Here is an 8,435-nt window from a genome sequence, read left to right as displayed (position 1 = left end):
ACCTTCCAAAATGAATCACTTCACACTTTTCCGGGTTGAATTCCATCTGCCACCTCTTTGCCCGGCTCTGCATCCTGGCAATAAGACATCAGAACCTTTTGGCTATACTTCAGGTCTGACAATTTTCCATCCTTTACGATCCCTGATTCCCCCTAACACTGAGATCAGGGAAACACAATAGTAATGTCAGCGGAATAATTCTCAAGCCAAAATGCTCTGCTTCAACTCCCACAATACCCGCCGACAGAACTTGATTTGGTCTCTATCGCGGAAACCATTGTCGCAAGAGCCCGGCTGGTTCACTGGGGGGTGGGGGGATTCAGACGCACTTTTTGGGTCTAACCTACACGTGACTCCAGGCTTAACAGCACATTACCCTGAAATGGCCCTGCAAACCGCTCAGTTCAAGGGCCGTTCGCGACAAGCAACTCATTGTTGGCATTGCCAACGATGCTCAAGTACCCCAAGAAATACCAGGATAAAGAAGGGACTCCAGACCCACTGCAATGTGGTTGACTCTGAACTGCCCCCTGGGTAATTAGGAATGGGCAATAAATGCTCGTCTGGCCCTCATCCCGTTAATTAATAAAGAAAAAAAGATGTTATTAAACTGGAAAGGGTGTGAAATAAAAATATTATAAAGATGTTATTGGGACTGGCGGGTTTGAGCTATAGGGAGAGGCTGAATAGGCTGGGGCTATTTTCCCTGGAGCGTCGGAGGCTGAGGGGTGACCTTATAGAGGTTTATAAAACATGAGGGGCATGGATAGGGTGAATGGGCAAGGTCCTTTCCCCAGGGTGGGGGAGTCCAAAACTAGAGGGGCATAGGTTTAAGATGAGAGGGGAAAGGTTTAAAAGGGACCCAAGGGGCAACTTTTTCATACAGAGGGTGGTGCGTGTTTGGAATGAGCTGCCAGAGGAAGTGGTGGAGGCTGGTACAATTACAACATTTAAAAGGCATCTGGATGGGTACGTGAATAGGAAGGATTTAGAGGGATATGGGCCAAATGCTGGAAAATGGGCCTAGTTGGACCAAAGGGTCTGCTTCCGTGCTGTATGACTCTATAACAGAAATTGCTGGAGAAACTCAGCAGGTCTGTGAGGGAGGAGAGAAAACAGAGCTGACATTTTGAGTGCAGTGACCCCTCTGTCCCAGATCTTCGGCGTCTGCAGATCTTTGTTTCATTCAAGACCCCTTGCGTGTCTGATCATTGTAACCTGAGAAAGGATGCGTTGCTTGAGCAGGCCACCAATTAATTATACAGCACCACAGCACACAATAGGAAGTAATTTTCCATGAACCGCTGACTGTAATAGACAGACGTGCACAGCTCAGGCACCTGTTATAGAACGAATGCAGCCATCAGTTCTGAGGAAGGTTCACCTGAACGCGAAACGTTAACTCTTTGATTTTTTTTTTCTTCGCAGATCGCTGCCGGATCTGCTGAGCTTTTCCAGCCGCTTCTGTTTTTGAATCTTGGTTCGACTTTGCAGCAGTGCTTGGGGAAACTTGGCCACATCTTTGTGAGGGACAATAGTGAGGTATTTAGCGCCGCCATAACGTGTGACTGTTTCCGACAACGCGCGCAGAGTAATCACACGATTTCGCTGCCTGTGGGGGTTCTGGTCTCATTTTGCCTGCGTGGATCGCACGGTTTTTTTTTAAGCGCGCTGTGAGATTGCACTAACCCCTCTGCCTTACAGTTTAGGGCTGACCTCCACTTTTCAGTTCACTCAAGCAGAGTTCTGGCACTTAACCTGCGCACCAGGAGTGGGGGGGTGGTTGTGTACTGTCCAGACTTTCCACTCATGAGCCATGAAGGAATCCATCCCCTTTCCCCTACACCCACCCCCTCACTACAAATCCCAAAGTGCAGCCTTTCCTTCCAGACTTTCTGAGAGAAACATCAAATGATTTGCTGATCTAAATGGTGGCTGCATGTCGCCATTGCTTTAATTTTTGGTGTGTTTTGGACTAAAACAAAAAGGGAAATACCACTTTAAAACAAGGAGGACTATTGGGGAAGAGGTGGCTGGAGTTTCACAATATCCTGTTTACTGGAGCATGCTGTGAGTTAGAGTCACACGGCACGGAAGCAGGCCCTTCGGCCCAACCAGTCTGTGCTGACCATAATCCCAAACTAAACAAGTCCCACCTGCCTGTTCCTGGCCCATATCCCTCCAAACCTTTCCTATTCATGTACTTATCCAAAAGTCTTTTAAACGTTGTAACTGTACCCACATTCACCACTTCCTCTGGATGTTCATTCCACACATGAACCACTCTCTGTGTAAAAAAGAATTGTCCCTCATGTCCTTTTTAAGTCCTTTTTAAATCTTTCTCTTCTCCCCTTAAAAATATGCCGCCTAGTCTTGAAATCCCCTATCTTAGAGAAAAGACATCTACCATGATTTTATAAATCTCTATAAGGTCATCCTTCAACCTCCTACGCTCCAGTGAAAAAGGTCCCAGCCTCTCCTTATAACTCAAGCCCTCCAATCCCGGCAACATCCTGGTAAATCTCTTCTGAACCCTCTCCAGTTTAATAACATCCTTCCTATAACAGGGCGACCAGAACTGGACACAGTGCTCCAGAAGAGGCCTCACCAACGTCCTGTACAACCTCAACATGATGTCCCCAACTCCTATACTCAAAGGTCGGAGCAATGAAAGATTTGCACAACTATGTTGTTTTCCCCGAGAAAGGACAGGGCAAAAGCAGAGCTGATAGGTTCTAAACATGAAGACATCTGCTTGGCAACAAGGCCTTGATTGGCTCCTGACCTGGGCACCGTAGCTTGTGTGGGGCCAGTCCGACACAGAACCACCAGCTGTAGGGAGAAAGCACCAAAAAAAAAAATTCCCTCCTCTCTTGTTTCGAGGTACTGGAAAATCTCCCAAGGACCAACTAGCTGTATTCCACTGACCTTCCTCTGCAAAGCCCCCAAGGGAAGGAGAAAGAAAGGCGGTGAATGGACAAATTCTCAACCAGAGGATGAAAGATGCTGTCTGTATGCAAAGAATGAAAAGGAATTCGAAGAAACAGAAAGAGAAGGCTCCTCGAATCCCATGGTCCAGACTGGTGCTATCCATCTCAGAGATAGTAGGAACTGCCGATGCTGGAGAATCTGAGATAACAAGGTGTAGAGCTGGATGAACACAGCAGGCCAAGCAGCATCAGAGGAGCAGGAAGGCTGACGTTTCGGGTAGGGACCATATCTGATCTTTTTGTCTCGGAGTATCCATATCTTGTCTTTGTGCATCTGTCTTTGTCTGAGAGGGGAAATTTAAGAAGGGATAGAGTTTTTGAGTTTGCAAATCACGAGTCGCTGTCGATTTAAAGACATATAATAAACAATCACTTTCTTGTTAAGTCCAGAAATCCAGTGAGTGTTTCCTTTCAACCCTGAGTTTACCAGTCGGGTGTCCTGGGAATTTAGAAAAGGTGGGCGAAAACTTTTCGCATTCGGGATAGCCCTAGCAATTTGATTCCTGGCACACTAGCCCGGTGACCGAAGGGAAATGGAAAAAAGTAGGAAGGATGTGTCATTGGGGTTTGATGAAACCAGTTGGACGGGGGTCAAGTAAAAGACCAATTTTGGAGATTGTGAAGGTACTTGGGGGAGCATTTGGAACATCGTAATATTCAAGGCTATGGGCTTATGGAAAGGGGGATTAGTGTAGACAGGTCAGCTCCCCAGCCCTTGGTCCTTCTGTTGGATTGTTCAGGAGGGAATAGGTCCCTCAGCACCATACCACACCGCCCCCCCACCCCCTTTTCCTCTTGCATCCTATATACAAATGGAAGGCCTGCACACCCACCTCCACAGTACAATGTGTGTTTCCAAACACAATCCCCCCTCCCCTCCTTTAATTCAGCCATCCCCCTCACCAGGGGCTGCAAACCTATGCCTTCCACGCCACCCACCCCACTCGTCTTCCAACCTGGCCTCCAGCATTAACCAGCGCTGGTGACTGGTTGCAGTGCCTGGCAGTGGCCACATCTACCAGTGGCGCTGGTGGGACTAGAGGGCACGGGCTGGGGACTGAAGTCTCCCCCCGCCACCCTCACCACCACCCTGGGAGTCCTTAAAGCCCTTCTCTCCCTTTAAGAGGGAGAGACGACTGGTTTGCGGTTTAAACCGAGGCTCACCATGCCTCAGGCGAGGGGAGGGAGGGATGAGAAGGAGAGCCTTTCGCGCTAACTTCAGCCAGCGTGGGAACTGAGCCTGTGCTGCTGACGCCACTGCATCGCAAACCAGCTGTTCAGCCAACTGAGCTCATCAAACTCCCAGGGTACGACCAATAGCTTGGGTTGAAAAGATAGGACTTAACAAAGCGAGGGGGGGAAAAGAAAGGGAGGGAGGAAAAAACAAAGAAAAACAAAGGGAAGGAGAGATCTCGGAAAGGAACCCCAGAGCAGGTCTAGCTATTAAGAACGGAAGCTTCCTGCAGTTCTAAAACATTTATCAAATTAGGAAAGCAGAATATTCTACCAAGGACAAAGGAGAGTGTTCCTCCTGAGCCCAGTTGCATTCAGTCAAATTATCTGTGAGCTGGAGGAGAGTGCAAATCTTGTTAGAATCTTCTATGTTTCACTTTAACTCATTGAGTGCCCTTCCTGGGCCTGTTTATGTAGCTTTACTCTGCAATAACTCCTTCCCTAGTTCAGATCAAAGTTTCAGGATGAATGATGTGTGTGTGTGCGTGTGTGCGTGATAAATCGTACTGAATGTGTGTATTTAATGAAATCTAATTGGGAAACACTCTGAAGGCTAAGGATTAATCATAGATACTTAAGACTATTTCACTTGAACAGTCACCCACCTCCCAGTAATAGAAGCGGTTTACAATGTTGGTTTTAATCTGTTGTAGGTCTCCAATAGGAGTGAGTAGGGAATGGCTATTCCTTTCAGTTGGGTGATAAAAAGACCACAGATTTAAAACCAAATCCCAGAAAATGAGGAGGCATGAGAAAACTTTTATTTGTGCAGAGTTAATGAGGCATAAAATGGTTGGCCCAGAGACCTCCTGCATCCTCTGAGGAAGAATATGGCAGGAAGAGAGTGCTGGATTGGTCAGGCTGACCCACATAGCCTCACAGTGTACTCTAAACCTCGCTTCGATTGCAATTGTGGACTTTGACACCAACTCTCCTGACATAATTCTTTGAAGCTTGTGTTAAAAAGGTGTGCAGGGCATCCCCAGACCTTTGAGTATAGGAGTTGGGGACATCATGTTGAGGTTGTACAGGACGTTGGTGAGGCCTCTTCTGGAGCACTGTGTCCAGTTCTGGTCGCCCTGTTATAGGAAGGATATTATTAAACTGGAGAGGGTTCAGAATTACCAGGATGTTGCCGGGAACAGAGGGTTCGAGTTATAAGGAGAGGCTGGGACTTTTTTCACTGGAGCGTAGGAGTTGGAAGGGTGACCTTACAGAGGTCTATAAAATCATGAGGCGCGTAGATAGGGTTAATAGTAGCTGTCTTTTCCCCAGGATGGGGGATTTTAAGGCAAGAGGACATATTTTTAAGGTGAGAGGAGAGAGACTTAAAATAGACATGGGGAGCAAATCTTTTACACACAGAGAGTGGTTCGTGTGTGGAATGAGCTTCCAGAGGAAGTGGTGGATGTGGGTACAGTTACAACGTTTAAAAGAATTTGGATAAGTGAATAGGAAAGGTCTGGGGGGATATGGGCCAGGAGCAGGTAAGTGGGACTGGTTGAGTTTGGGATGATGGTTGGCACGAACTGGTTGGGCCGAAGGGTCTGTTTCCGTGCTGTACGACCCTCACTGAGCCACTGCCCAGCTCTTGGCCCACCTTGATGAGGAGTTAGAATGCTGAAGCAGGCTCAGTCTAATAACAGGCGACAAAGGGAGCAGGGATCCTCTTCCCTGCACGGGTCTGCACGTGAATCTGGGATGACTGCTCTCGTGCAACCATGCTTCTTTATTTCTGAGAGACATTGTTTCGTTAAATCATCCCCGGTGCTGCACCCCTGAGCTAGACACAGCTGCTGCATTTCCATGGCGCCGAGAATGCGCCATCAGGTATTGCCAGAAAACACCTCTCTAATCGAATCCGAATCTAAGACGAAGCTAACGTATTGAGCTGAGATTATCGCAAATCCCAGCTGGCCCTCCCCCATTCTACAAACTTGTAGTCATTGAAATCTCTGCTGCCTGTGTCCTCAGTCATGTCGAGACCTGTTCCTCTATCGCTCCAGGCCCCACTGACCTACACTGGCTCGTTGTCAAGCAACACCTTAGCTTTTCAGCCACTTGCTCCTCCATGCCCTTCCCCATCCCTGTAATATTCTACAGGCTGCAACTTGCCAAAATCTCCTCCAATTCTGGTTCAGAACGCACACCCTGTGGATCCCATTTGCCTCCTTCCTCCCTTCCTGAGCTTCCTTAAAACCCACCTCTCTGCTTATGCTAAAAAAAATGAAATAAGGAGGCCTATGGTGTTAAGAAGGCGCATGGTGTGTTAGCTTTCATTAATAGAGGGATTGAGTTCAAGAGCCGTGAAGTTATGCTCCAGCTATACAAAAGCCTGGCTCGGCCACATCTGGAGTATTGTGTCCAGTTCTGGTCACCTCATTACAGGAAAGATGTGGAAGCGTTGGAAAAGGTGCAGAGGAGACTTACCAGGATGTTGCCTGGAATGGAGGGAAGGTCTTACGAGGAAAGCTTGAGAGAGCTAGGTCTTTTCTCTTTAGAACGATGAAGGATGAGACTTGATAGAGGTGTACAAAATGATCAGAGGTATAGATAGAGTAGACAGCCAGAGACTTTTTCCTAGGGTGGAGGTAGCTATTATGAGGGGGCATAGTTTTAAAGTGAAAGGAGGTACATATCGGGGAGACGTCAGAGGTAGGTTCTTTACTCAGAGAGTGGTCGGGGCGTGGAATGCATTGCTGGAGAGGGTAGTGGAGTCGGCCTCATTAGGGGCATTTAAGCGACTATTAGATAGGCATATGGATGATAGTATAAGGTAGGGGTGGAGGTTAGATAGACCTTAGGTTTAGGGTAAAAGGTCAGCACAACATTGTGGGCCGAAGGGCCTGTACTGTGGTGTACTGTTCTATGTTCTATGAACCATGGAGGCTGGAAACCGCAACAGAAATTGCTGGGGAAACTCAGCGGGTCTGGCAGCACCTGTAGGAAGAAAGCAGGGTTAACGTTTCAAGTCCTGGTGACAGCTCATTGATTCTGATGTGGACCTAAACCCTGCTTTCTCCCCACAGCCATTGCTGCCAGACCCGCTGAGTATCTCCAGTGATTTCTGATCCCTGCCTTTGTTTGAGCTTCCAGTCGACAGACTTAATTTTTGATAGTAGGAACTGCAGATGCTGGAGAATCCGAGACAACAAGGTGCAGAGCTGGATGAACACAGCAGGCCAAGCCTAGGCCCGAAACGTCAGCCTTTCTGCTCCTATGATGCTGCTTGGCCTGCTGTGTTCATCCAGACTTAATTTTTGGCCGTCTACAGCTCAACGTCAAATTTGACCTCAGGAGCAGTTTGTCGGGAGACAAGTTTTGGAAGTTATGGGTGCTGTATAAATGTGAGACATCTTCCAGTCTTGACGTTAGACCAGGATTGTCCACAAGGGATTTCTGATTCCAAACTCTACCAAATCTCCTCTGCATAAAGATTGAGGGAGGACCGTGATACATATCACATCGTCTGCAGATATTTACCATCCAGCTGTTATATCAGGCAGCTCTGTGAGAGTGCACAATGGAAGACATAGGAAATCACACTCCATTAACACTGCTGTCTCACAGCACCAGCGACCCAGATTCGATTCCACTCTCGGGCGAATGTCTGTGGGGAGTTTCTACCTTCTCCCCAAGTGCCTGCATGGGTTTCCTCCGGGTGCTCCGGTTCCCTGCCACAGCCCAAAGCTGTTCGTGTGGACTGGCAGTGGGAAATTGTTCAGGGACGTACAGGTTAGGGTGGATTAGCCGTGCTAAATTACCCAAGGTGCCCAGGGACGTGCAGGTTTGGGTGGATTGGCCATTGGAAATGGAGGGTTACAGGGACAGGGCAGGACTCTGGGTGTGTGTAGACACGATGGGCTGAACGGCCTGCTCCCGCACTGCCGGGACTCAATGATCGAGAAGGCAATGAAAACTTTCCAGGTATATTTTTACTTCTTTGGGTGGGCCGACGCTTTTTAATACGGCAAACGCCCTATTTCTTCTCAGGGATGGCCTTTACAGTACTCTCAGCTGATTACCCTTGAAACAGTCTAAAATGATTTCGTTTGAATCCATTTCCAACTTATTGCCACATTCTGTACTGTTCCCCACTCACTGAATGTTCAAACGTGTAGTGCTCATGTCAAACTCTTGCGCAGATTAATGTTTCACTCTCTGTACTGTTTGTCTGTTCATAAATTGTTTTTTTATTATATACAAAGTAAA

The sequence above is a fragment of the Rhincodon typus genome, chromosome 40, assembly GCF_021869965.1.
Source record: "Rhincodon typus isolate 14 chromosome 40, sRhiTyp1.1, whole genome shotgun sequence".
Classification (NCBI taxonomy): Eukaryota; Metazoa; Chordata; class Chondrichthyes; order Orectolobiformes; family Rhincodontidae; genus Rhincodon; species Rhincodon typus.
This window is presented reverse-complemented; position numbering follows the sequence as displayed.